This window comes from Schistocerca americana, chromosome 1, assembly GCF_021461395.2.
Source record: "Schistocerca americana isolate TAMUIC-IGC-003095 chromosome 1, iqSchAmer2.1, whole genome shotgun sequence".
Taxonomy (NCBI): Eukaryota; Metazoa; Arthropoda; class Insecta; order Orthoptera; family Acrididae; genus Schistocerca; species Schistocerca americana.
In genome coordinates, this window is record NC_060119.1 from 249,257,668 (window position 1) to 249,284,919 (window position 27,252).

Below are 27,252 nucleotides of genomic sequence, written 5' to 3' on the forward strand. Positions count from 1 at the left end.
GAAAGACGACCACCATACGTTATCGAAAATGCAAATGACCATCGTCGTTGCCTCGGGCATGGATGTGTGTGATGTCCTTAGGTTAGTTAGGTTTAACTAGTTCTGAGTTCTAGGGGACTAATGACCTCAGCAGTTGAGTCCCATAGTGCTCAGAGCCATTTGAACCATTTTTGAACCATCATCGTTAGATCGTAAGTGTAATGAGTGTCTATCACGAGCAACACCGCGTTATTTATTGCTTCTCTTGTTCTCTTGCCGCTTTGATCTTTTAATCTTCTGCACAATAGTTTTTCTAATGTGTTATGCAGATGATTCAGAGGGCAAATAAGTCTATAAATTGTGATACCAGCTATCCTGCCCATGTCCTTTACTGATAATCTTCCTTTGCTTAGAAGCGTTTTGATGAACATTGCAGAGCATATTACAGTAAAAATAGTCAGAGGCTTTCTCCTCGGCTTTAGTCTTTGGCCATAATCATATTCCGTTAAGACCATTTCTTTGGTGTCCAGCACTGATACCTCCCCTTGATATTTTCCAACTAGTTGGCTATTATCTTTGCAAGGTGCCATAAAGATCAAACACTGCAGGAAAGAAGAATACTAACGTAGCACGTGTTACAGAGCATGTGTTACAGAGAAATTCGACATAGTATGTAGGGAGCATTGCAAAAAACCTGTTGTAAGAAATGGCATTGTAAGCCAAATGAATTACCGATAGTTGTTGTGTAATTTGGTAATGAAGAGAACTCTTGGGGATAAAAATTTTGGACGAGATCAAAACTTGAACACAGCAAGCAGATGAAAATGGATGTAGGTTTCAGTAATTATGTGGAGATGAAGAGGCCAGCGCAGGATAGTACATTCTGGTGAGCCGCATCAAGCCAATTTTCCGCGTGGAGGTCACAACTAGAACAAGACCAACAAAACAACAACAGCTACAAAAACATACAGACATCACAATATTTTTCCGAAGGCAGCTTAAATGATCATTGTTTGTAATTATTCGTATTACGTGATACAAATATCAAAATACGGAAGGTACTAGAAAAGCGTTGAAAAAATTTAAACCATACGAAGGAAATACTGGCGCATTGCTTTGAAAGCAATACCTGCGCATTGCTAAAAGCAGTTTGGCATTCTTGACATTAGACTTACGAAACGAGACACTGACAACATCGAAGGTAGTAACAGAGTTGCTACACTTTTAGGTGCAGCGAAAGCGAAATAAAATTGAAATTAATGCACATTCATCCTGCCATTTATCATTTAACGGAAACTTGAACTCAATAGGTATACTTTAGAGAATTTTCTGACGCTTGAAAATATGTATTTTTGAGAATTTTCGTAAGTTACGAGTGTTGGACATAAGTTTGTAACAAAGCTGTGAGATTTAGTTACTGTAGCACATATTGTAACTAACATATCGGGTTTGAATAAGAATGCATATATCTGCATTTCTGCCGGCGGGGGTGGTCGAGCTGGTCTAGGCGCTACAGTTTGCAACCGCGCGACTGCTACGGTCGCAGGTTCGAATACTGCCTCGGGCATGGATGTGTATGATGTCCTTAGGTTAGTTAGGTTTAAGTAGTTCTAAGTTCTAGGGGACTGATGACCTCAGAAGTTAAATCCCACAGCGCTCGGAGCCATCTGCATTTCTCATAGATAAACCCTATTCATTAGCAACTATAACCTCAAAAAAGTTTCAGAAAATTAGTATCTTTTAAACCAACTTTTTTGTTGCCTTAATATAGTCTCGTTTTGTATACTAACTGCTTCCGTTCTGAAGTAATTTTAGCTTAACCCCAGATCCAGAATCAGTAGCTTTATTTTAAAGTTATTTGTTTTCTGTTTCGTAAGACATTGTACCAGCCACAAGGCAGCCCATTGTGAATGGTGTTCTTGAAAACAGGCTAACTGACGTTCAAAAGCAACTGAAAATTGTTCATAGTACAGACAAACGATTGGAAGCTGGGAGATCTCCCGACAACTGCGTACCAGAGTTACCCTTGGTCGCCCAAGAAATATTCTCTACTGCGGACCATGTATCTTGTACCCTCTACAGGTATCTGCAGGTCTCTACCGTTACTCATACACTTCAATGAGAGTGATGTGGCAGTGGTATGTCTAGATATCCTGTCGAGGGGAAACAGGGTCCAGAGAGAGAACTCAAGTGCTGTATCAATCCAACTCACCAACAAGTTTGAGGTGTTGCCTTCGACTGAAACCGAAATTCAGTCAGTGAGGCTCACTTCACCTACTCGCAAACCTATGGTGTCCTGTTTCAAGAGGAGGAAAACCCAAAATGCTAGAGGTACATTAATCGTCGACATTTCAATGGTATGGCGAATAATGGTACCCCTTACGTAAGTGGAAGCAAGATGATGGGAAATAACACTATGCGCACTCAGTGAGCATGCCCTGGGGACTCTTTCAAGATCCTATAGAGCCTATTTCCGCAGCCATGGGAAGGAACAGGGTGCAACCAACTGTCGATTGTGGCTCACGTTGGAACAAACTGTACCTATCATCTGGGCTGCAAGGTCATACTTGAATCAGTCCAGCGACTAACAGGGACAGTTGACACCAGCCTTACACACGGAGTTTCAACAAAAATAAAGTTCAATATTCACAACGTTGTTCCAAGAACTGATAGCGGCCTTCTGGTAGAGGAGTAGGATTGAACCAAAAACTTCGAAGGCTCTGTGACAGGTTAAATTGCAACTCCCTGGACTCACGCCGTAGAACTGAGATCTGTAAGGACCCTCTAAATGGGACAGGTACGCACTACACATCAGAGGCTTCTACCCACGTAGCAGACGGTGTGCGACGTTCACACAGGTTCCTTTTTCTTAACGTTAGGCCATTCACCATCAAATCCATATGTAGCTATTGGGAGCCTCGTAGTGTCAGTATAAGTTCCAATGAAATGCCGCCTACAGGCTGAAGTATAAAAGCCCTGATGATTAACTGCCGAAGCACTCACAAGAATTGACCAGAATTTGAAGCACTCCTAGAAAGCTGTGGAGATACAAGGTACAGACAGCTGGTTAAAATCCAAAATTTAAAGCGATGAGGTATTTGGGACAAACTGAAGCGTGTATCGAAACGATAAAGTAATGGTTAAAGGAGGTGACGTATCTGTCGCACTCATATCCACCGAGACGGGAATTGAAATTGCGTATCGTATTGTCTGGCAAGACTCAGTGTCAAGGGTGGGCATAAACTTATAAATGGATCTTTCTACCGAACATCAAACTCCACATGTGACCGAAAACTTAGAGAAACCGCTAAGTCCACTAGTACACAAGTTTACCAATCATACTCTCATCAATGGAGGAAACTTTAACCATCCAACAATAAACTGGCAAAATTCAAGTATTGTAAGTAGTGGGCATGGCAAGCCTTTCTATGAAACATGTTACGACATTTCCTGACAACTACCGAGAACCGACTATTCGGAAGCCCAACCATGATAAAAATGTACTCGATCTATAAGCAACAAACAGATCTGAGCTCTTTGAGGATATCCTCACAGAAACGTGCTTCAATGACCATGAGGCAGTTGCACTAATAATGATTACCAAGGTAGGAAGACCAACTAAAACGATTAGAATTCATATGTTAGTATATTAAATAAAGGGAAAGCAGTGTCTTATCTCAATAAAGAACTCGGAACATTTAGCTCTGGAGAGGAGGATGTGAAAGGACTTTGTCTAGGCCTTACAAGAACAGTTGACCATACTCGTCACAGATACGTATCTAGCAATTCATGAAGAACACTCCATGGTATACAGCAAGGGTAAAGAAACTTACAGCAAGTGTAAACCAAAGCATAGGGCTGTATACAGCAGAATATTATCGAAGACTCTCACTAAAAAAAAAAAAAAGCCACCAAAGGAATTTTGGTCGTATATAATAGCTGTTAGTGGTTCCAAATCTAGTATCCAGACGCTCCTGGACAAGATAAAGACTTAATTTGAGGGTGCCAAAGCAAAAGCAGAAACGCTGAAATCTATTCTCAAGTGTTCCTTTACAAACAAAAATTCTCGCACCACTGCAATTATGGGTGACGACGAAATTGATGTCAGCGGTGTCGAGAAGCAGCTGAAATCTCTAAAATTGTATAAAGATCCAGGGGCCAATAGAATTTCAGTCAAAATACATACGGAATTTTTGATTGAGTTAGTTGCTCTTTTATCTACAATCTGCTGTAGATCTTTGGAATAAGAAACTGTGCCCAATAATTGGAAGAAAGCACAGATCACGCCCGCCTACAAGAAGTGTATCACAAGTTATCCACGAAACTACCGCCCAGTATCCTTGATATCCGTTTGATGTGGAATCTTAAAACATACTCTGAGCTCAAACGTAATGAAATATCTCGAACTGAATGACCTCCTCAATGCCAACCAACATGGATTTCGAACATATCGATCATTAAAACGCAACTTGCACTCTTCTCAAATGTCATCCAGAAAGCCACGGATCAATGCAGTCAGAAACATGCAGTATTCTACGATTTATGAAAAGCATTTGACTGGGTACCATATCGAAGCCTTTTGTGAAAAGTACGATGGCATGGGACATCAAGTGCGATTTGTAATTGAACTGAGGTTTTTTTGGTAGGGAGGGGGCAGTTTGTTATCGAGCATGGAGTGTGGTAGAGAGATGAAGTAGCTTCGGGTGTTTATCAGAGGAGTGTGTTGGGATCCTTGTTGTTCATTTTGTATGTTAATGACCTTGCGGACAATATTAATAGTAGACCCAGTTCTCTTTCGCTCATGATGCAGTTATCTGTTATGAAGTAATGTCTGAAAAAGGGGCAGAAATAGTCAAACCTTGACGAGACCTCCAAGTGGTGCGAAGATTGTAAACGTGCTTTAAATGCTCAGAAATGTAAAGCTGTCCACTACACAAGCGAAAAAACGTAATGTACTATAGTTATAATATCCCCGAATCACAGTTGGAATCGCTCATCTCATACAAACACCTGGGTGTAAGACGTGTAGGGATATGAAATGGAACGATCGCTTAGGCTCGACTATATGTAAAACAGGCAGCAGACGTCATGTTACTCGTAAAACACTGATCAGTGTACAAATGACATTCGCAGATCACTCGTGCTATCCATCCTAGAATACTGCTCTGGTGTGCGGGATCCATGCAAACAGAACTAGCAGGGGATATTGAATGTGTACTGAGAAAGGCAGCACGAATGGTCACGGGTTTATTTTATTCGTGGGAGAGTGTCACAAAGATGCTGAAGGAACCGAACTGGCTTGAAGATGGAGGCAAACTATCTCACTAAATCCTGCTTACGGTGTTTCAAGAACTGGCTTTTAATGATAACTCTAGGAAAGCACTACAATCCCCTAAGTATCTCTCTCGTAGGGATCTTGAGGACAAGATTAGATCAATTTCATGGTCCAAAGAAGCATTTAAACAAATCTTCGAACGTTCCACATGTGAATGGAATGGGACGAGACCTTAATAATGGCAGTAACCTCAACCATGAACTTGAGAGTGGTGTGCCGAGTACGAATGTGGATGTAGAAATTACCGAAAATTGATAAAAATGAATCAGGACATTCATAAAACAAAATTTTGCGTTCACTTCCTTCAGTCCTTTTTCATACGTTTTCATGTGAGTTTTTTCGCATTTCGCTCTCGTTGCTTCATCTCTGAAGTATGGGCACCGTGTCTGCACCCTGTTAAATTTTTAAGCGGAACGGTGAGAGTGACTGATATTTGTCTACATTTTGTCAGAGGAAACAATAAACTAATCAAAAAAAGAAGTCCATTAGTATGACGTCTGTGATGCCAGAGCAGCAATATTGCTGAGACTGAAGTTTTACCGGTTCGAAAATCCATCCTGAGAGTCATAAAGCGTAAAATGAAATTCACCTGCAACTTAATAGTTTATGGCTATAAGTACTTCGATACGTTGACTAATAATGATGAAAGTAATGCTTGTGACGATTCACAATTTTGATGTAATTATGCAAGGGATAAGGTTAGTAGAATGAGGTGGAGGTAATCCCGTAAGTGATATGAAAAGTTGCTTTGGAACGTGTGATGTGAGTGAGGAGCGAGAGGTTTCGGGCAAATGTAGATTGCCATGGAATAGACGTACACAATGGAAATAAAGAAGATGAAGGAAAGTTCCACTCCTAAAAGTGTTCAGCAGTTACGTGATGTTGATGAAGATAATTGAGAATCATTGAGACAAATACTTTGGACTCCATGTGGCGAAATCTACAATTTATGCATACACTTTGATCACCTGCTATGATTTTTGACCCGGGAAAATACATAGAAACTGCTCTATAATCTGTGACGTATATTATTACGGGTAATATTGCAGTGTCAGTTCTAAGAGACTATACATTTTACCACAAATGTGTTGAATTCAGTTTTTTCTTGTGGACCTACGATCGACTGCTTCAGATCTAAAGTTCCATGAAATAAAAGTTAGTTCTAATGTTACATAGCAGACACTTTCGTCTACGTGATAAAATTGGTTGGATTACCGAACTACACTCCTGGAAATGGAAAAAAGAACACATTGACACCGGTGTGTCAGACCCACCATACTTGCTCCGGACACTGCGAGAGGGCTGTACAAGCAATGATCACACGCACGGCACAGCGGACACACCAGGAACCGCGGTGTTGGCCGTCGAATGGCGCTAGCTGCGCAGCATTTGTGCACCGCCGCCGTCAGTGTCAGCCAGTTTGCCGTGGCATACGGAGCTCCATCGCAGTCTGTAACACTGGAAGCATGCCGCGACAGCGTGGACGTGAACCGTATGTGCAGCTGACGGACTTTGAGCGAGGGCGTATAGTGGGCATGCGGGAGGCCGGGTGGACGTACCGCCGAATTGCTCAACACGTGGGGCGTGAGGTCTCCACAGTACATCGCTGTTTTCGCCAGTGGTCGGCGGAAGGTGCACGTGCCCGTCGACCTGGGACCGGACCGCAGCGACGCACGGATGCACGCCAAGACCGTAGGATCCTACGCAGTGCCGTAGGGGACCGCACCGCCGCTTCCCAGCAAATTAGGGACACTGTTGCTCCTGGGGTATCAGCGAGGACCATTCGCAACCGTCTCCATGAAGCTGGGCTACGGTCCCGCACACCGTTAGGCCGTCTTCCGCTCACGCCCCAACATCGTGCAGCCCGCCTCCAGTGGTGTCGCGACAGGCGTGAATGGAGGGACGAATGGAGACGTGTCGTCTTCAGCGATGAGAGTCGCTTCTGCCTTGGTGCCAATGATGGTCGTATGCGTGTTTGGCGCCGTGCAGGTGAGCGCCACAATCAGGACTGCATACGACCGAGGCACACAGGGCCAACACCCGGCATCATGGTGTGGGGAGCGATCTCCCACACTGGCCGTACACCACTGGTGATCGTCGAGGGGACACTGAATAGTGCACGGTACATCCAAACCGTCATCGAACCCATCGTTCTACCATTCCTAGACCGGCAAGGGAAGTTGCTGTTCCAACAGGACAATGCACGTCCGCATGTATCCCGTGCCACCCGACGTGCTCTAGAAGGTGTAAGTCAACTACCCTGGCCAGCAAGATCTCCGGATCTGTCCCCTATTGAGCATGTTTGGGACTGGATGAAGCGTCGTCTCACGCGGTCTGCACGTCCAGCACGAATGCTGGTCCAACTGAGGCGCCAGGTGGAAATGGCATGGCAAGGCGTTCCACAGGACTACATCCAGCATCTCTACGATCGTCTCCATGGGAGAATAGCAGCCTGCATTGCTGCGAAAGGTGGATATACACTGTACTAGTGCCGACATTGTGCATGCTCTGTTGCCTGTGTCTATGTGCCTGTGGTTCTGTCAGTGTGATCATGTGATGTATCTGACCCCAGGAATGTGTCAATAAAGTTTCCCCTTCCTGGGACAATGAATTCACGGTGTTCTTATTTCAATTTCCAGGAGTGTATTTTCACAAGTCTTCTTTCTTACCTTTCTTTCTGTGATATAATTTTTCACAGTTTATTTCCTATTTAGAAATTATTCTGAACATTACTATGATCTATTGAAAGTCAAAAGCACCTACTCGCAGTGTCTTAAATTTTGTGGGTGGTAGTTTCTATGAACTAATCGCAAGGAACCCAACGCAAGTGCATTGCTCAACTCCTTTCTGACACTTTCTTTGAACAGCGTTTTAAAGCAGTGGAGGTATTTCGGTCGATACTAACTAAAGAAAACCTCGTCCAGTTTCGGAATACTTTGCATTGGCAAAATCTGATTCCACACTTGATATTTCTGTCAACCACATTCAACGTAGTAAGTAGAATACGTGGCTCAAATACCATAAAAGGGATACCTTATGCTTGGAAAAAGGTAGGAGACACGGTAATTGCCAGCTAGATTATATGATAACACAGAAATTTCGAAATCAGATACTGGGTTGTAATGCACATACAGGACCAGCCACAGATTCATTGCTTTGGGAATTCCAGTGTTAAATTCAGAGGAGAAGGAAGATAAGGGGAAAGAGTACACTGAACGCTCGTTCGGGGGGGTGGGGGGGGGGGTGGGGGGGAAGAGTTAACTGATGACGTAATAGAAAGAAGAAACAGGAGTCGACAGGAAAGAGATAGGCGATCCACTATTGCAAATTAAGAAAGCTGTGGACGACTAAAGATCAAACAAGGAAGAAGGGGGTGTGTAACATTTGTAACCGCTCTTTTAATTGAGAACAATATTATCAGGCTTATTCTCATGTAGGGGAGAGGTGATCGATTGTATCGGAAATAATTAATAGCACTGAAAAAGTTTAATTAAAATAATCGATGTATAATCCCTTATCAGAATAACACCCGCAGCGAAGTAGCGCCTCAAGGAAATCAAAGAGGGTTCCTCGCGACTAGTTTTGCTTCAAAATTCTACTATAGAAACAATGCGCGGGTATTGTTGGTTCTCTTGACCTGTTTTCTGCGCGGCGTGAGATGGACCTGTAGCTGGCATTTCCGTGTTACGTGTTACGGAACGGATCAGGGTGCTTATGTTAAACTGCAAGAAAAGTGATTATAGTTGGTTTACACGGGACAGACTTACGTTGAAACATACTGAGGTCTAGGTAGATCTTCGCCGTAAGGTCACGGACTAAGAATATCTGAGGTATTGTGCACGCAGGAAAAAGTAGCTCTCAGTATTAAACTCTATTACATGCCGAATAACCGATAACAGGAATTGCGGACTATACGAAGAGACTTTAAACGGAATATAAGGACGGACTTGGACACGTAGCCTTGTGAAAATAAAAGCGTACGTTGTTTGAATGACTTAATCGGAGTATAGTAATGGACCATAGTCCTTGCCATAATATCTTTGAGCGACGAACTATAAAAATCACCGACATTTTAGTTGCCGTAATTGCTGAGAGTAATTGTAGGATCAACCCGCCTTTCCTCTATATACAAAACGCAATTATTCATGATAATTTAATTGTTATTAAATGTTAGTAAAAACTAAAGTGATTTCCACAACAGCGTGTGTATTAATCAACGATAATCATAGGCCAGCTGCAAAGTGTATCTCGGAAGGTTCGATTATGAAATATTACGAAGAGTAAATTGTGACTTAAAAGCTATTTAACATTTCATTTCCAATCTGACAGAAATAATACAAAATCAGAAACAGTGCGGATAAGTAGTAACGTCTTAAATAGGAAGTTGAAATAATAACGAACATCCAAATACGTTATTAACTATCCTGTCTTTGGTAGCGCAGCAACAAATGAAGGATGATCGTCTGCGCAAAAGGTCAACATTAATCATTATTATGAAAAGCCGTTACAGTGAATATGTTTGTGGCTACTCCATCTAATGCGTGGATATAACGAAAAGTCGGGCATAAACAGCAGATAACAACATCAATACCTTACATCAGAGAAGTCGACGACAGCAGCTTGACGGAGGGTGGCTACACATTCCATCGCAATTTCCAAAATCATTTGGGAAATTGGCAAAAAAAGAAGACTGTTCAGGTATAGAATGTGTGAGACTGCCGATATATTCGGGAAAACATCGTGCAAGGTTATTGCACAATGAACTTAACAGCACATGCATCCAAGTTGATGACAAGAATAATACACTGGAAAGGAAAAATGAGGATGTGCTGGATGGTGATCAATTGGGCTTTAGGAAAGGTAAAAGCACCCGAGAGACAGTTATGACGTTGCGGTTGATAACGGAAGTAAGACTGACAAAAACCGAGACAGGTTCATAGGGTTTGACGACCTGTAAAAAGCGTTAGACGCTGTAAAACGGTGTAAGTTGAAAAATATAGGTGTAAACTCGGTGGAAAGATGGGTATTACACAACATGTACAAGAACCAAGAGGAAGCAATAACACTGGAAAACCTAGAACGAAGTGTTCGGACCGGCCGCTGTGGCCGAGAGCCTCTAGGCGCTTCAGTCCGGAACCGCGCTGCTGCTACGGTCGCAGGTTGGAATCCTTTCTCGGGCGTGGATGTGTGTGATGTCCTTAGGTTTATGTAGTTCTATGTTTAGAGGACTGAGGGCGTCAGATGTTAAGTCCCATAGTGCTTAGAGCCATCTGAACCATTTGAAGAGTTCGGACTAAGAACCGTATAGTATAGGACAGCGATTTAGTCTTTCGCATCAAAGAAGCAATGACGAGAATAATATACAGGTTCAGGAGAGGGACTAAAACTCAGGATTAAAGAACATCAGTGACAAGATTCGCTGATAAAATTGCTATCCTCATTGAAAGTGAAGAAGAATTACTGGTTTTGCTGAATGGAATGAACAGTCTAGTGAGTACAGAATTTGGACTGAGAGTAAACCAAGAAAGAATGTAACGAGAAATAGCAGAAATAATAACAACTAGAAAATTAACTTAAGAATTGGGAATGACGAAGTGACGATGCAAATTAACGCATGATGGACGGAGCAAGGAGGACGTCAAAAGACGACTGGCACTGTCAAAATGGGCATTTCCGCCCAAGAGGAATCTACTAGTATAAAGTACAGGGCTTAATTTCGGGAAGAAGTTTCTGGGGATGTACATTTGGAGAGCTTCGCATGGTAGTGAAACATGGACTGTGGGAAAACCAGAACATAAGATGGTTCAAATGGCTCTGAGCACTATGGCTCTTAACATCTGAGGTCATCAGTCCCCTAGAACTTAGAACTACTTAAGCCTAACTAATCTAAGGACTTCCCACACATCCATGCCCGAGGCAGGATTCGAACCTGCGACCGTAGCGTTCGCGTAGTTCCGGCCTGAAGCGCCGAGAACCGCTCGGCTACTCCGGCCGGCTAGATCACAAGAGAATAGAAGCATTTGGGAATGGCCCTACAGAAGAATGCTGAAAATTAGGTGGACTGATAACGAAAGAGGAGGTTCTCCGCAGAATCGGCGAAGAAAGGAATATATGGAAAACAATGGGAACGAGGAAAGACGGGATTGAAGGACTCGTATTAAGGCTTCAGAGAATAATCTACGTGGTACTGGGGAGAGCTGTAGAGGGTGTAGGAGGAGACAGAGATTGGAATACATCCAGAAAATAATTGTGGACGTAGGATGAAGTGCTACTCTGAGACGAGGAGGTTGGTAGAGCAAAGGAATTCGTGTCGGGCTACATCAAACTAGTCAGAGGACTGATGAGGGTATAAATTTTCTCCAGCAAACGAACTGAGAAGGAAGATCTTGTACTCGCTGTGACTGTTCCCTTTCCTTGAAAGTAAAGGACGACTGTAAAGGGGAACGGCTCATCTCAGTCTGCCGTCTCTCTCCCTGGCACGCCACCTCGCCCAGCAAACGTGCTCTGTAAAATGAGAACTCATTCAGTCCAGGAGACTGAAGTAAACACCCCTCCTACAATAGATGATAAGCGAATTGATATCGAGGAGTATCACTTTTAATGGATTTTCGCATGTGATTCAGAGTCATATACCGGGCTGACGTTGGGAAACGAGGGCTGAAACATACAAAAACGATAATCACTACAAACACGCAAACATAAATGCTAAAAGAACATATATCAAAAGACTGGATTTGATTTACTAATCAATCTGGAATTGGCAATTGCCAAGCCAAGTATTTAATTATAACATGGTCTTTTACATTAAAGAAATGACTTTATTTCAGTCACACAGATCACTTGTACATGAAATGAAACCAGTCTAAGAAAAAGTACAGGTCACGAAGTAAAAAAGAATGCTATATTTGACGACCTTGCTAACGTACAACTAAACGATAAAGATAGTTTTGCGTGAAAGCTGTACGTTCTGAATGTTTCACTGCACAAGAGAGGAGATGAATAATGAGACTGGATGTGTTTTAAGACGCCACATTTCCTCTCATGTTGGGAAGATGAGTGTCGAATAATACATCCATAGACCGCGGCTGGTGGAACAAGAACGAAAATTGTATATAACCATAGTTCGTTACTGACATCGTTTTGTCGAGAAAGAATTTATGATAACATTGTGACGCAAAAAAGGGCTTTCAAAATCAGGGGAAGTGTTTTCCTACGCCGTTAATACAGGTTTTTGAAAGAGTAGACTAAGTTCAAGCTTTAGTTACGTTAGCCTGATTCACGAAGTTTTAAACATGGCTGCTTGGTTCAGTGACCGTTTCTAAATTAAAATATTTTGTGACTAAAGCCCTTCTGACCTGTTAATTATTTTATATGTGCCACGTAAGTACTGCCTCTGTCTTTTATTGTTAGTCAGTACTTACACTTTTTATATAAAAATGTCTTTTCCTATAAATTTGTAATTATGTTATAGGTCATTTTAATTGTTTTAATTCTGATGAAGGCACTCTTAGAAATGTTGAAACCTGGTCAATAAGACTAAAAATAATAGTGACCAAGGTCTCATTTGTTTAAATTTTAATTTAGCTTGATACATACATTTAGGTAACGGAAAAATGGTTTTTAATCATTGTTTGATCCATGCTTTGTACAGAATATTGTTGACGATACCAATGATGACACGTTCATGTGTACCGCGACACCATCGATAAAATTTCAAAAGTGGTTCATTGACATTTTTTGAAGGTTTTGGTACGAGGAACAAGTCGACTCTTGTACCCCGTTTGTGAATAATTGCATTTTGTATGATTGCCCACCCAAGTTTATCTTGGTATCATTACTGCCACGCAAATATCTGCACAGCAGTGAAAATGTCGACGTTATGCTCTGTCTGTCTTGTTTCACTTCCGGTATTTATTCTCGACAACAGCAGTGCCCAGTTCACTCTTCGTTTTCAATCTTGCATTCAGTACGGCTCTGTTCTGTCTCTGATATTTTTTTCCGATATAACTGTACGTCAAAATAGATACACAGCAGTACGGATAGAATGAACTGATGAAGAGTTCGCAGCTATTCACCTAATGTATGGGTTCACTAAATGTAATGGAAACGCAGCACAACGGCGCTATGGTGAGCAGCGACGGCAACCACAGGGTGATTCAGGAGGAAAGGCATGTCCTTTGAAAGGTGATAGTGTTACTGATTTCGAACAAAAAACTTCATATCGACATGTGCCCTATTCCGAATGGTTCCGATACAGAACACATTCAATGTACATTGTTATTTCTTTTCTGTAACATTCGAACACTGTCAATGTCTACAACGTGCCAGAGTGTAGTGTAGAGGAAGTTGAGACGAACCATTCGATAAATGACACTTGTGTCTAGAAAGTTGGGACACTACCTTATATTGGACTACAAAAAGTATCTAAACTACAGCGTACGCACATCACGCGAGTATTTTCAATATTCTAGGCCTCTCTTCGCTCATTTTGTTGTACTAGAAAAAAAATGAATACGACCTTTTTTCGTAGTTTAGTTTCGTATTGTGACATGTTTTCGTCGCAGAATGCGGTTTTCGAATTATTCAAGGAAAACATGCAAAAGCGGTATTAAATGTTCTGTCTCGGAAACCAAACCATTCGGAGTAGGGCATTTGGTGAAAGTAAATTTTTTGTTCAGAATCACTAATACCATCACCCCTCAAAGCATGTACCCTGATAGGCAAATCGCCTGCGAGAAACCGGATCATGTATTTTCTGTTGTTCTTTTGAGTGATAGCGTATTACACGTTGTTCGTCTTTGTGAAGATATTTCCACAGAAACAAAGGGTTACAAACTTAATCAGTCACAATGACATCATTGTTTAGCATCGAGCCACCGGAGAGCACGAATCTCTTACACAAAATACTCCTGAATATCCTTGAACAACATCCGAAATTTTATCGTCCTAATAAGATTGACATAACGTATAAGAAACACATCGATAAAAGTCGTAAAAAGTCTGTCACTAAAGTGGTATGATCAGTCCATGAGTTACTTTATTTAGCGCGGCTGAAAATGATGACTATGTGGACAACCCAAAAATGTTTACAACCAGTATATTTCACAAGTCATACAGTCAGTCCGTGTGCTACTGTACTGAGCGCAGTTGAAGATAACGGCCGCGTGGGATAGCCGAGCGGTCTCAGGCGCTGCAGTCATGGACTATGCGGCTGGTCCCGGCAGAGGTTCGAGTCCTCCCTCGGGCATGGGTGTGTGTGTTTGTCTTTAGGATAATTTACGTTAAGTAGTGTGTAAGCTTAGGGACTGATGACCTTAGCAGTTAAGTCCCACAAGATTTCACACACATTTTTTTGAAGATAATGACCAGGAGTACAGACCAAAAAGTTTGAAGTCATTACATTTCACCAGATTTGTCTTATGATGGTGACAATGACACTTTTAAAGCAAAACTAATCAAAAACCGAGGACTGCTCTGTGAGAAATTACATTAATTCCGTCTCTTGTAACAGTTTGTTTCACAAGCACTCTGCTATGTTGCGGTCCTACATTAATTAAACAGGCAATCGATAATGATTTTCTACTATCAATATGTTTTCTACTATCAGTATGTTTTTTGATTCTCAAGCACGACATTCTATCAACATCAACCTTTCTCCACGACAGTTAATGGTTCTCCAACACGATACTGCATCAACAATAAATCTCTTAAATAATCCCAAGCGCCTTTCCGCGAAGTAACTGATACAATTTTCTTCCACGAACTGACGTAACACTTTTAATTATTATTTCCACTTTTTGTCAAATTCTGCAGATTAACTGTGCGCGGCGCGGCAGCGCGCGGTCGCTTTCAACGGAAGGTCACCAGGGGGTCTCCTTCCCACGCCAAGACAGCGCATATCTACTGGCACTAGCAGTTGCACTGATGCAGTGTTGTCATTATACAGCAAGAAAATGTTTCCCAGAGAAAAGGCGCCCTAGACTCCGAATATTCCAAAAGGCCAAATGTTAAGTAAGGAGGACAATATCAATACGCTTGGCATGAAAGGTAGAGTACTTCTTACGAGGGTCAGAAAACAAATAATCGGATCAGAGTAAGAAAATAGAAACAGGAGTGGAAGCGAAATTATGAATGTAATTAAAATAAAACGGAGCCGAGCAAGAAATATACCTATAGTCCAACTAAAAATACTTGATATTTGACACCTCACGCATTGAAGCTTCCTCCAATCAGAGCCCCCAACGTCACGCCCGAATCCTTCGCAACTGCCAACCTGCCACAACTATTGGTCAGTTCACTTCCAGTTCCTTGTCCGGCATTATTGCTTGACGTGTTTGGATCCCGAGTCCTGAGTCTGGTAAGTTTTACTTCGTATTTCATAAAACATGATAACCACACCAAAAACGTACACACATGCACACTCCCACACATCACACACACACACACACACACACACACACACACACACACACACACACACGTAACGATGCTAACGAAATACACACGTTTCATACACAGCACTCACTAAACACGAATGGATACTTACACACATGACGCGATTCAAAGTTATCATGATCACAGAGATCGGCGTGCATTTCAGGATATTGCGCGAAACCAAGTTTTTGAAGGCTGCAATTCGTCGTTGCGACTGGTTGCTCACAGTCAAATATATAACGGCTTCAGTCATTATTGCAGTGTAGCTCGGTGGTTAGCGAGTTAACCTGCTGTGACAAAGGTTCTAGGGTTGGCTATCGCCAAATGTCACAGACTTTCTTTTTGTTTCTAAAGCTGATCAAAAGAATTTGATTATAATTTTTATTCAATTAATAGGTCTAAATGCAATTCTTTTTCTATTTCTTTGGTGTATTCCTTTAAGAACTGTACTGGCTTTTTTATTTGCTTTTTTCTGCCTATCATTTTTTTCTGATATCTGCATTTTTACACTGACGCGCCAAAGAAACTGGTATACACATGCGTATTCAAATACAGAGATATGTAAATAGGCAAACGTCGGTTGGCAACGTCTATATAAGACAACAAGTGTATGGCGTAGTTCTTAGATCACTTCCTGCTGCTTCTATGGCAGGTTATCAAAACTTACGTGAGTTTGAACCTGGTGCTATAGTTGGCGCACGAGCGATGAGACAAAAATGGTTCAAGTGGCTCCTAGCACTATGGGACTTAACATCTGAAGTCATCAGTCCCCTAGAGCTTAGAACTACTTCAACCTATCTAACCTAAGGATACCAGACACATCCATGCCCGAGGCAGGATTCGAACCTGCGACCGTAGCGGTCGCGCGGTTCCAGACTGAAGCGCCTAGGACCGCTCGGCCACACCAGCCGGCAGCGATGAGACACATCATCTCTGAGGTAGCAATGAAGTGGGGATTCTGCCATGCCACCATTTCATGAGTGTACCGTGAATGTTAGGAATCCGGTAAAACATCAAATCTCCGACATCGTTGGGGCCGGAAAAGGATCCTGTAATAACAGGACAAACGACGACTGAAGACAGAAGTGCTACCCTTCCGCAAATTGCTGCAGATTTCGATGCTGGGACGTCAACAAGTGTCAACGTGCGAACCATTCAACGAAACATCATCGATATGGGCTTCCGGTGCCGGAGGCCCACTCTTGTACCCTTGATGACTGCACGACACAAATCTTTACCCCTCGTTTTGGTCCGTCAGCAGTGACATTGAACTGTTGATGACTGTAAACACGTTGTCTGGTAGGACGACTCTCGTTTCAAATTGCACGGAGCGGATCTACGCGTACTGGTATGGAGACAACCTCATGAATCAGTGGGCTCTGCATGTCAGCAGGGGACTATTCAATCTGGTGGAAGCTCTGTAATGGTGTGGGGCGTGTGTAGTTGTAGTCACATGGGACCCCTGATACGTCTAGATACGACTCTGACAGGTGACACGTACGTAAGCATCCTGTTGACCACCGGCATCCATTCATGTCCATTGTGCAACCCGACGGACTTCCAGCAATACAATGCAACACCCCACACATTCGGAATTCCTACAGAGTGGCTCCAGGAACGCTCTTCTGAGTTTAAACACTCCCACTGGCCACCAAACTCCCCAGACATGAACATTATTGAGCACATCTGGGATGCCTTGCAGTGTGTTGTTCAGAAAAGATCCCCACGCCCTTGTACTCCTACGGATTTATGGACAGCCCAGCAGGATTCATGGTGCCAGTTCCCTCCAGCATTACTTCAGACCTTAGTCGGGTCCATGGTACATCGTATTGTGGCTATTCTGCGTGCTCGCGGGGGCCCTTCACGATATTGGTCAGGTGTACCAGTTTCTTTCGCTCTTCAGTGCATTAATTTAATTGGTTTACATGTATTTTTTTATTTCTGGTTCTTTGCCAAGTCATTTTCATCATCATAATGATGGTACCTGCCTGTGTCTACTATAACTGCCACCAAATGCCAATGAGGACTGTTCATCGGTTGGTAACGCGGAAGCTCGTGTAGCCAGTGTGAGGATAGTTTCGGATAGCCAGAGATAGCGAGAAATTACAGTTTTCTTTCAGCACTGAAACTGAACTTTTTCTGTCTTCAGTTTGCTGGTAGAGGTAAGTTTCAATCCGTAAACAAAACGATTGTGATCTGAACTCTGGCGCATATTGTTTACCACCATTTCCTCAGATACACTGCACATCACGAGATTGCAGTTAGCGTCGGACATGAGTTTAAATTCAGGGCTACAAAACGCGTCTCCTGCTCCAGTTCAGTCACTGATCACTTAAAATCAGCTGTCGACAAAGTATTTCGCGTTATCAACAAATCTCGTGGCTGCCACATGCAACATTGCTACGCGTTACACGTTAACAGAATTTGTGAAGTGACTTTCCGTTTTTGTGTGCTGTCTGTAACCGAACGGTAGCCGTCGGACGATGTGTCAACACCGTAACGGCAAGTGACAGACGTCAACTATCAAAAAATTTTAAACAGACTGTAGGGGAACGGATGGTGCATACAGTGCCCCAGGTGGAATTTTCAATATTCACGGATATGACAGGAATGTCCATTCGAAGCATTAAATTCGAGTAAAGATGGGTTCTAAAATGCATACCTTAAGAGCTGTGAGTAATTCATTTTCGACGCTGTGAAATAAATCTCTTCTATTGCAGGCTCTTTGCTTTCCATAGTCTGAGATGTGATACTATTGAACAAAACAAGAAAAACGTGACCAGTAAACACGGGCTCTCTAGTAAATATGTGCTCTTCAGTCGAAGAGATTTGTTTCACTCTATCCAAGGTGAAGAAGTGCTCATAACTCGACAGGTATGCATTTCTTAGCCGATGTTTCTAGACTTTTCTATTTCGAATCATCATTCCTGTTGCATCACTGAATACTGACCATTCCTCATCGGATGCCTGTATGTATCGAGGTAGTTCTTTTTTGGATTCCGATATTGGGGCTGAAGAGACGATCGAACAGAGCAATGATAGATTTTACCTGAAAATAAGAGTTCCACAGCAACACTTTTTCTAATTTCTTTTTTCGCTATTTATTTACGGATGCAGGACATGATGCCAGGTTGCAGCCAAGTAACATCTTGTGTGACTTATAAGGTGAAGAGCGCCTGAGAATGAGACTGCGACTCGAAAACAAGTAGCGAAGAAAGAAATGAACGAAGAAATAAAGTTCAGATACGTGTCCGAATCATAGATACCACACATATGAACACACATCAAAAACGTTTTTTCATCACCTCGGTTCCGAGAGTTCCGCCCTTTTTACTGCTCATGAAAACTACACATTGCATGTTGTACCACAAACAACGAACCCTTCAGAGGTGGTGGTCCAGATTCCTGTACACACCGGTACCTCTAATACCCAGTAGCACGTCCTCTTGCATTGATGCTCGCCTGTATTCGTCGCGGCATACTATCTACAAGTTCATCAAGGCACTGTTGGCCTAGATTGTCCCACTGCTCAATGACGATTCGGAGTAGATCCCTCAGAGTGGTTTGGGGTCACGTCGTCCACAAACAACACTTTTCAGTCCATCCCAGGCATGTTCGATAGGGTTCATGTCTGGAGAACATGCTGGCCACTGTAGGCGAGCGATGTCGTTATCCTCAAGGAAGTTATTCCCAAGATGTGCACGATGGCGGCGTGAACTGTCGTCCATGAAGGCGAATACATCGCCAATATGCTGCGGATATGGTTGCACTATTGATCGGAGAATGCCATTCATATATCGTACGGCCGTCACGGCGCCTTCCATCACCACCAGCGGCGTATGTCGGCCCCACATAATGCCAACACAAAACAACAGGGAATCTCCACCTTGCTGCACTCGCTGGACAGTGTTCTAAGGCGTTCAGCCTGACCGGGCTGCCTTCAAACACGTCTCCTACGGTTGTCTGGTTGAAGGCTTAAGCGACACTCATCGGTGAAGAGAACGTGATGCCAAACCTAAGCGGTCCATTCGGCAGGTTGTTGGGCCCATCTGTACCGCGCAGCATGGTGTCGTGGTTGCAAAGATGGACCTAGTCATGGACGTCGGGAGTGAAGTTGCAACCTACTGTGCACAGCTTGAGTCATAGCACGACGTCCTGTAGCTGCAAGAAAACCATTATTCAACATGGTGGTGTTGCTGTCAGGGTCCTCCATGCCATAATACGTAGTTAGAGGCCATCCACTGCAGTAGTAGCTCTTGGGCGGCCTGTGCGAGTCATGTCATCGACAGTTCCTATCTCTCTGTATCTCCTCCATGTTCGAAGAACATCGCTTTGGCTCACTCCGAGATGTCTGGACACTTCCCTTGATGAGAGCCCTTCCTGACACAAAGTAGCAATAATTCTCCTTATAGGAAAATGAAGTAAATCACAATGGGAATGTCCATACATACCCCATGACTGGTGCAAGGCGGAAAGTGCCTTGCATCACGTTACTCATTCTCTTTTCTGTTGCACTCGAAAATGGAGCGACCGTCTGTAGGATTCCGTATGTGGCTTAGTTTCTCTTATCTTCTCGTCGGGATCTTTATGTGAGATGGTTCAACAGGCTCTGAGCACTATGAGACTTAACTGCTGTGGTCATCAGTCCCCTGGAACTTAGAACTACTTAAATCTAACTAACCTAAGGACATCACGAACACCCATGCCCGAGGCAGGCTCGAACCTGCGACCGCAGCGGTCGTGCGGTTCCAGACTGTAGCACCTATAACTGCTCGGCCACTCCGGCCGGCTATGTAAGATGTACCTGTATCATTGCAGCCTATTGCAAATTTCCGTTCTCAGAACTTTCTCGTTAGTGTTTCGAAAAGTAACGTCGTTTTCCCTCCTGGGGTTTCGATTACGTGCTCATCTCAATTAAATTGCTTTACATTTTCCCACATTTACTGCAATCTGGCATTCATCACACCAATCAGAAATTCTATCCAATCGACCACTCAACGACGACATGTTTCCGTACACTGAAGTGTCATCAGGAGACAGACACAGACTGCAACTCATCCTATCCGGCCTCCAGACTGATTATGTCCAGGGTCATTATAAGTAAACTTCCGCTATTTGAGAGGGCCCTCATGAAAATCGTGCGATCGTTGGACAACGAAATATTGTCGAATCATTTGTAAGGAGATGAGGGAAAGGAACAGCGAATAAGACATTGAAATAAACAAATTCTAATTTCCACATGAGAGGGTAACAATTATTAGTTGCGTATCGTATTTACGTTCCACGTACAAGTGTTGCTATATGTGACGATTATCTGTTTTCACGACAACTTGGAACCGTGCTGGAGATACCATTTCACAATTATTGTTTGGAGCAGACCGTGGAACGTTCAGCTGTCGTGACACAGCTCGTACACTGCTATACGTAAGATTGCACATAGCGTCCAGCATCCTCGGCAACTGTAAATTATTCAATAATTTGTGGCGCTAATGGCCGTCGGCCTCTTCTAGGAGCAATTTAGTTCAAACTTCCGAATACTGTTCTTCAGTCCCGGTGCGGAAAGAGGACCTCTCCGTATTTCTTTAATACGTCGATACTCTCGAGGAGCAGCAGTGCTGTTGCTGTTGTTTTGATAAATAGTTTTACGAGTAAAGCCCTGTTCACCTTGTCCAAACCCGTGTTGACTGTCTACAACAGGGATGCACGCTAATGCCTGCGTCTCAGCGCTACGTCGCCGTAGTATCGGGGTCTAAAGCCAAGTCATGACACTAATACGACTAAGAATGCAAATCCTGCAACGCAGAGTCTGAAAATCATTCCAATAAAGTTGGGTACTCGTACGATTAACAGAGTTTTCTGTCCACAGTGACTAAAGGAGCGTAAGTTTTATTACAACTACCCTGCATACAAGGAATACTGCGGTCCTACGACACTTGCCTGGGCATTCTTGACCATATTCTAGTCTCCGCCGAACACTTGCCGACAGGAATACCTATTGGGTAATATTGGCTAAAAAGCCTTTGAGACACTCAGATATCTGAGAACACATTACATCCGTTCATACGATTGTTAACACCCTGCAGTGTGGCACTGCGCTAAACAAACCGGAAATCCAGGAGTACTGAATCTGCTTGTTGCCCTTCATCTATGGTTCGCAGGATACCGCAAAGAATATGGGAAGTTGACGTTTTGTGGTTAGCTTTTATATCCCAAGGAATTTACTGGGGCTACAACTTCGCTTCAGACGTTTTTTCTCAAAGTTCGAGGATTTATTGTGAGCATCTTACAAAAAATTTACGTTTCAAAGTATTGGCCATCGCTGGCCACTATTTTCTCCCATCTTTCCGGCAGCATACGAATCCCGCGTCGGAAGGACTGGGCGTCTTTCGAGAAGATCCATGCATCGATCAAATTTTACAATTGTTTAAATGACAGGAAGCGCTGGGCAGCCAGGTCGTATGCCATTGAACTAAAAAGTTGTTAGTCAAAGGGAACAATGTCAGGAGAATACGGCGGTTGGGGTAGGACTTCCCATTTCAACGTTTCCAGGTATGTTTTGGCGGGTTTTGCGACATCGGGTCGAGCACTGTCATGCTGGAAAATCACCTTTTCATGTATATCGTTGTACTGTGGCCGTTTGTCTTTCAGTGATCGACTCAAACACATCAGTTACTTTTGATAACAATCTGCTGTGATTGTTCCCCTCGGTTGCAGTAGCATCGAAAGTTTTCTCTCTTTCGCAACCATGCCGGTCTAAACGTCAAAATCACCGTTCTTGGAGCATGGAACCCATTTTCTGCAAAGTTCTGTCACTATCAGGTTTCTCATTATATGTCTTACCCAGATTTTTATGATCCTGAGCAGCAGATTTCTTCATACCAAAGCATAAAATTAAAACCCCGGCAGACGACGAAAATTGGCTCGTAAGTTGTCATATTCAGCCGAGAATAACTTTCAGATGCAATCAAAAATCGACTAATATTCTGATGGCGTTCTGTTCTCAAATACCTAAGCTTACTGTATGACACGACCTGCCACTTGCAGTACTACTTTCCACTAATTCAATCTACTGCAAAACAACGGAAGCAGAGTTGTAGACCTAATATTATTTTCGAATTTAGAATATACTCGAGAATTGTACAGCAAACCGGCAAGCGCAGATGGCATTAAAAAACCTGGAGAAGCTTCAGTTATGCCATCATCAATGGAGATGTCGGGATTCTGTTAGCCAGGTAACAGATTTTTGTTGTTGATGATGATGATGAATAGGCTTATAACGTTTGAAGGCTGGTGATGCAGTCTCCAGGTGCACGACTTTTATCAAGTGAGCTCAGAAGTGCGACGAAGTGTTTGTCAAAATTTTATAATTAAACTAAGAAGGCAATAGGACTTCTAAATTACTTTGCTGCTGTCTTATCACAAAGAATTACGACTCTTTTACTGGTGCGACAGGGTACAGCCTAATTAGGGGTTTCCGCCTGAAACGCCGCAGTAAGAAACAAGTATAAGCAGCTCTCTCATCTGGTTCTCCTTTTTCCAGCGTTTTTTTTTTTTAGATAGCCGACTTTAGTTTGGCCACCCCCAGAGACGGTCCACGTGGCAGTCGGAGCGCGACTTGTGCGAGTATCATCGCAGGCGGCGCTCCCCAGGGATCACCAAGAACAGCGTCGGGGCCGAGTGCCGTATCTGCAGAGCCTCCGAGACACTCAAGTTTGCCTGTAGCGTTAAAACTGCTGAGCAACTCAGCGAGCGAGGAAAGCTGAGGTTGTCGAGGGAAGCTGCGGGGTTGTCTCGAGATACCAGGCAGACCGTGTTGAGTGGTATGAAACGTCCCGACTTTCGGTGATGTGCTCGCCTAAGACATGATTATCAGGGCCTGCCTTCGAGAAAACTACAGCCATTAGCGTAGTTTCTGACGCATAGCTATTTTCAAGTGATCAAGGCATAAGTGAAGACTGTGGTGCATGCCCGTGGTCGGAAAATCGGCTTTACCGCAGCCCTTCTATTCGCCGTGGTACTAGGAGGGGTAGCTGGACCCTCGCTCCAGTCATCTTTTACGACCGGGAAAGGATTTCCCGGATGACACCAGGCTGAGTGCATTCGGGAGGTCTTGGGTGGGGTGGTAAGAGGAAAAAGACCCGTCCCCATGCAGAACTGAACTAGTATCGGCCTAATGTAAAAATTCGATTGAAAACGGTCTGTTCCAGCCGCTTAGTAGTGTTTCAGCTACCGAAGCATAAAGATACCTAGGATAAGCATCCACAAATGAGAACAACAAATATTGGATGCTGTTGGGATGTGACCGAGCGGTTCTAGGCGCTTCAGTCCGGAACGGCGCTGCTGCTACGGTCGAACGTTCGAATCCTGTCTCGGGCATGGATGTGTCTGCTGTCATTAGGTTAGTTAGGTTTAAGTAATTCTGAGTCTAGGGGACTGATGACCTCAGATCTTAAGTCCCATAGCGCTTACAGCCATTTGAGCTCTTGGGATGGGAATGGACACATTACTCCTAGGTAGGGAAAAGTAGCCACTATATAAACTTTCAGAAAAGTTTACTTGGAAGTATTTCGTGTGATAACTTATAATATGCAGATTAAAAATGTGTAAGCGTCAATCTTCTATCAATGAGCATGGTTTGCTGAAAATTCTGTTTCCCTTACAGTGGCCACTTTTCCCCACATTCCTCTAACTGTGTTACTTTGACGTGTAGTGTAGTTTTCAATAAAATTTGCTTGGCCTGTCATAATAATGTGTAACCCACTTTCGGAAGTCCCCTCGTATTTATCGTTTTGTAGTCGCTTTTTCCAAAGATGTAGGTCCTCGGTTTCATTTATTGTCTTAGGTGATTTGAAGTGGTTGAATAAGAAACAGAAGCTTTGCGTTAAGCTTGTATATGTCTATTCGGCACCAATTAAAATCTCATTGCTCCAGTTCTACGTAACGATTTCAGTGTCACCACTGCGCTCTTACTTTTCCACGATGATTTGCACCGCCACTCTCTACTGGCAAAGAAGACCTACGTCAGATTTACAGCATATCTCTTGAAGCGAACAATCACTTGTTCAGTTTGAAATGAGATTGAAAGCAAATTTCCAGTATTATAGAGTCTATCAAAACAGAAAACAACGATGCCCACAGATTCCAAATCGCAACTCACTTTCGTAGACTTATACAGGTTGTTCAGTTTAAACGAAGACATTGAAGTTTTCGAAAACAGTGTATCGGATCCAAAAAATTTATAATTAAACTTTGTTCGTCTCGGAGGTGGACATCCAGCGATACCTAACTCAAAAACAGGGATACCCACAGATTCCAAATCGTGTTTGGGCTCGAGGAGGGGGCAATTTTGATATCTTAAATGGGAACCGCCTTTTTTTATTTCAGATTCGGATTCTACGGAAAAAATACGTAAGTTTTGTCTGGAACTGGTGCTGTGATCTGAAAAATCAAAATGAGTAGAAAACCGTTTGTTTCAAAATGCTATCCAATGGCACTTGAATTAACCCGCCGCCTTCACAGTGCGAAGGTAGGATAGGCAGTTATGTGATAACTGTTAATGGGATTACGCTGCCTGTTATGATTTGTCGTAGTTCGCTACACGGTCACAGTAGCGCATCAAGCAGTACACTTTTTTTTTCGGAGAAATACGACGTTGAGAATAGTGTTTATCATTAAAATTTATGAAATAATTGCCTGTCCCATCCTCGCAACGTGTAAATGGGGTGTTTATTAGAGTGTCACTGTATAGAATTTTGAAACAAATGATTTTCTACCATTTAAATTTCTCCGATTACCAAACGGAAAAAAGTTTCAGAAAAAACTTACCTATGTTTTTCCGTACAATACGAATCTGCAATAAGAAATGGGGTTCTCATTGAAGATTCAAATTTGTTCCCCGGCTCCACACACGGCGTGGTATGGGTGGTCGAGTTTGGTGTCATTGCATGTCGCCCTCAGAAACGAATAAATTTTAACTATACATTGTGTTGATCCGATGTGTAGTTTTCCAGATAGGTCAGTGTCTTCAGATAAATTGAACATCCTGTATATTAACTGAACTGGATTGTCTTCAGGATATAAATGCTAAACACATACAAAATGAAAATCATTACTGATGTACCAAAACAACAGTCGAAAGGAATATGCTTCATATGCGTATAAAATGACGGAATGTGATTTGTTGATTGCAATTTCGAACGTATTCGATGTTTTTTTATGGATGCTTTACTTAATTAATGTATCGAGTTCTTTTGACCTTGTACATCTACTGAGGTACATAACCTGTTTCAGAAAGCCTTTTAAAGGATCAAAAAGTAAATTAAGCAGTGCTCTAATACCAACCTTCATGGGATTAGTGCATGGAAGCTAAGCCTCTCGCAACGTCACTACAAATAAATGGAATTTCTAAACAGGTAATCAAATGCGAAATTTTCAATCATGTGATGATAACTGATAAAGTAAATAACAAAAGAAACTGATAATATTTGGCAATTGGTTGCAGAAGCCGAAAGTATATATCACGTTACAGTAGAACAAAATTTTTTATGCCAAATTTTTAGGGTATGATGAAGAAACTGCATTCCGTCGGAAGATATCGTAAGGAATAGATCGAGTGCTTGCAGTCGATCTCAGATTGATGAAAAGCACGATAAAAACGGAGAACTCAACAGAATCGTATCACAACCAGCCAGAAAATGGCGATCAGTGAAAGGTCGATGGCCAGGGAGCATAATGTCCGGAGCTGTTCTATTATACACCTCGCAACACGCTGCAGCGGATAAACACGTTACCCATCAATTTGTTTGTTACAAACTGTGTAGCGCGGTGGGAACTCCATCGCAAACATCGCCTGCAAGAAATCCGCGCCTACTCGTCATAAGCGATTTCGTCCAATTTGTGGTATACTAGCTGACAAACATTTCCGGCCTATTCATGTTGCCAATTTTCTAATATCAACGAAAACAAAAGATGAACTATGTTTGTAGTGTAGTATCGAAACAATTTCATTTCCATGCGTTTGCGAAAGCACCATCGAAATTATGAAACAGTCATACAGAATGAGATTTTCAGTCCATCTGAGCTACCGAAGCACGACTCACGCCAGGTCCTCACAGCTTTACTTCTGCTAGTATCTCGTCTCCTACCTTCCAAACTTTACAGGAGCTCTCCTGCGAACCTTGCAGAACTAGCACTCCTGAAAGAAAGGATACTGCGGACACATGGCTTAGCCACAGCCTGGGGGATGTTTCCAGAATGAGATTTTCACTCTGCAGCGGAGTGTGCGCTGATATGAAACTTCCTGGCAGATTAAAACTGTGTGCCCGACCGAGACTCGAACTCGGGACCTTTGCCATTCGCGGGCAAGTGCTCTACCATCTGAGCTACCGAAGCACGACTCACGGCCGGTCCTCACAGCTTTCCTTCTGCCAGTATCTCATGGATCGGGCGTGAGTCGTGCTTCGGTAGCTCAGATGGTAGAGCACTTGCCCGCGAAAGGTAAAGGT